Source organism: Phoca vitulina, unplaced genomic scaffold (genome assembly GCF_004348235.1).
Source record: "Phoca vitulina isolate PV1807 unplaced genomic scaffold, GSC_HSeal_1.0 scaffold20, whole genome shotgun sequence".
In the NCBI taxonomy this organism is placed as follows: domain Eukaryota; kingdom Metazoa; phylum Chordata; class Mammalia; order Carnivora; family Phocidae; genus Phoca; species Phoca vitulina.
The window spans coordinates 13,332,355-13,336,032 of record NW_022589723.1 but is presented as its reverse complement, the minus strand read 5'-3'; the positions used below and the strand labels follow the sequence as shown (position 1 = coordinate 13,336,032).

Below are 3,678 nucleotides of genomic sequence, written 5' to 3'. Positions count from 1 at the left end.
CTGACATATTGAAAACTAAGTAAGCAATTGTGATCAGTCTGTCATACAATTTTTTACATTTGTAAATTAATGAATGTTTAAAATTTTTAGAAGCATATGTCTTTTTCATTTATCTTAAAGTAACATTAACATATCCAAATAATTTTAATTTCTCTTAAATAGAAAGGCAAAAGCCCTACGTTTAGTAATTAGTGTTCTAGTATTTTGTCTTATTTGGACATAATCTAGATGTTTAATGAATTTAGCTTAACTCTTATTTAACTTAGCAAAACTTGTAAGATTTTAAGTTGCCCAAAAAATTCGGGGAAACTATTGTTGGAGAGAGCCCTGACCACTTACCTGAATCTTCTTATTTAATCCACTTGTTTTTAACAATTATATTTAAATTACTTACAAAAACTTTATGAAACATTAAAGTCAGTCATTATTTTAAGCCATTATTTTTTTGTTAATAGATCTTACAAGCGATAACAAAATTATTTGGCTAGTAAACTCATATAGATAAAAGTTTTATATTTAATGTTGATATAAGGACCCTGAGATCATGATCCCAGCGGAAGGCAGACACTTAACCCGAAGACAGACTCTTAACCAACTGAGCCACCCAGGCACCCTGGCTAAAGCTTTTTAGAAATATACTTATGACCTTTCTTGGGTGGGGGCAAGAGCGGAGAGTGCATCATGAAGGCCTCAGGCACATTTCAAGGGTACAAGGTGGAGGGGCACTGCCTCCCCACCCCCAAATGCAGCCCTCTGCCCCTCTATCGCATGCACAGTTTTTTTTAAATATTTTATTTATTCATTTGAGACACAGAGATACAGAGAGAGAGAGAGAGAGAAAGCATGAGCAGGGAGAGAGGCAGAGGGAGAGGGAGAAGCAGGCTCCTCGCTGAGCCAGGAACCCGATGTGGGGCTCGATCCCAGGACCCTGGGATCATGACCTTGAGCCGAAGGCAGACGCTCAACCATCTGAGCCACCCAGGCGCCCCTATCGCATGCACATTTTTGCACCTAATCACATTGTTGCCCAGTCCACTTCTGGTACTTTTGTTGTGGGATTGTTGAGTGTGACGGTCAAGAAAGCATTCTTGAGATGTTTTATGTTAACAACTTAGTGAGTTTATTTAAGTAGCGCGGGGACAGGACCCGTGGGCAGAAAACAGCTGCACTGTGGCTGTGTGAAGCTGGGGGTTACATGCTTAGTGTTCAAGGGGGAGGGGACGTGCAGGGAGTGTTAGATCAGAAATGTCTTCTTTGAATTTCTACTCTTAAAACTTGCCCAAGGGCGCCTGGGTGGCTCAGTCGTTAAGCGTCTGCCTTCGGCTCAGGTCATGATCTCAGAGTCCTGGGATCGAGTCCCACATCGGGCTCCCTGCTCGGCGGGAGGCCTGCTTCTCCCTCTCCCACCCCTCCTGCTTATATTCCATCTCTCACTGTGTCTCTCTCTGTCAAATAAATAAAATCTTTAAAAAATAAATAAATAAATAAAACTTGCCCAAGATTTCTTTGGTGCTTATCGTTCAGCTGGATATTCACTAGCGAAGAGATGTACAGGCAGTCATGAGACCCTTTAGAAGGTAGCAGCCAGCACCTATTTGATCCTTGTCAAGACTATGCAGGCTATAGGTCAGCCTTCTGGGCTCAGAGTGAACATTTTTCTTCTTCTATCCTTCATCACTTTGTGTCTCAGCTGAAGAAGAGGAAGAAGTCTTCAGGGGAAATTGTCCACTGTGGACAGGTGTTGGAGAAATCCCCCTTGCGGGGGAAGAACTTTGGCCTCGGGCTGTGCTGTGACTCCCACAGCGGCACCCGCAACACGTACCGGCAGTACCGGGACCTGACCACTGTGGGCGCTGTCACCCCGTCCTACCGAGACATGGGTGTCCGGCACCGAGCCCACGTGCCCTTGATCCAGATCACTAAGGTAAAGGAGATTGCAGCTAGCAAGCACCACCCAACAGCAAACACTTCCAGGACTCCAAGATCAAATTCCCGCTACCCCACGGTGTCCTACCTTGCCAGCACAAGCCACGCTTCACCACCAAGAAACCCAACGACTTCCTTTAGATGCAGAGCCTCCCTGTCCCCAGGTCGGCCCAGATACACTCCTTGAAAAAACAAAAAAATAGGGGCGCCTGGGTGGCTCAGTCGTTAAGCATCTGCCTTCGGCTCAGGTCATGATCCCAGGATCCTGGAATGGAACCTCGCGCCCGGCTTAGGGCTTCCGGCTCAGCGGGAAGCCTGCTTCTCCTCCCACTCCCCCTGCTTGTGTTCCCTCTCTCGGTGTCTCCTCTTCGAATAAATAAATAAAATCTTAAAAAAAAAAAAAAAGAAAGAAAAACCAAAAAAATAATAATGTATAGATAGATAGATAGATAGATAGATAGATAGATAGATAGATGATAGATTTGTGGAGAAGACCCTTAAGATTTGTATTTGTCCTTGGCAAGTCAAGTTTTAAGTGGACTTTCCTCCTTGTTTTTACTTGGTAAGTATTACCTCCCTGGAATTTGCATTTTAAGGAGATGGATTAGATTTAGAATTCCTAGAAAAGACCAGGCAGAACACTGTGTATTGAGTGTGAAGGTACAGAAGGAAAATGCAAACACTTTCAAGAAGGACTTTCCTTCTCTTAATGCCAGAAGTTTTACAATACTTATAAGCCTTTTGAGATAAATAAAGGAAGTTTTGGGATTGGTAAAAAGGATTGGTCTTTGAATTGTTTTTGGAACCACACCTCTGGTCCTGTACCGACTAGATTTGTAAAACACAGAGAGCCATTTTTCATTTCTTAAAGAACTGGATTGTTGCCTAAATAATATCAAAGGACTGACATATCTACCTATAAGAAAGTCTTCTTTTCCTCTGGGTACATTTAACTTAGGGGAGAAGGCCTTAAAAAAATTTTTTTTTTTTTAATCAGGGGGCACCTGGGTGGCTCAGTCGGTTAAGCGTCTGCCTTCAGCTCAGGTCATGATCCCAGGGTCCTGGGATCGAGCCCCACATTGGGCTCCCTGCTCTGCGGGGAGCCTGCTTCTCTCTCTCTGTCTAGCTTCTCCCTCCCCCGCTCGTGCTCTCTCTCTCTCTTAAGTGAATAAATAAAATTTTTAAAAAATAAAAAAATAGGCATCCCATTCTGTTTAATTTGGGAATCCTTGCTTTCAAGTGCACTTCTTAAATGAATAAGTTTGTCTAATTGAACGTTCCCTATAGTGGCCTCTGTAATTCTAGGTTATTTTTAATAAATTGTTTTATCTTGCTAGATATCTACAACTTCTGGGACTATGGTTCTTAGTCATAAAATAAACAGGCGTGCCAGAAGGTAGTGTGCTTGACTCTTCAGAATTTAAGGATTTCATTAGCTAAACCTTTGGGTTTCTCGGAGCCAAACTAGTACCTAAAAGGGGTGTGTGGCAGGGTTGTGGATTGTGTGTGCTTTACAGCGTACCTCGTGGCATGGAAGTTTTCCTGCAGATGGTGGTGTCAATCTAACCCATTCTGTGACCAACTTATTCTATCACAAGAATCTTCTTCAGGGGATCAATTCTCTAACAGCCTTTAAAGATTTTTTTTTTTTTTAATTCATGAGAGACAGAGAGAAAGGCAGAGGCAGAGGGAGAAGCAGACTCCCCGCTGAGCAGGGAGCCTGATGCGGGACTCAATCCCAGGACCCTGGGA

At 43.3% G+C, this 3,678-nt stretch overlaps 1 pseudogene; it reads left to right on the top strand.

The window, feature by feature from the left end:
- The first annotated feature begins 995 nt into the window (after nucleotides 1-995).
- LOC116640514 lies at nucleotides 996-2,067 on the top strand (annotated as a pseudogene).
- Nucleotides 2,068-3,678: the final 1,611 nt, after the last annotated feature.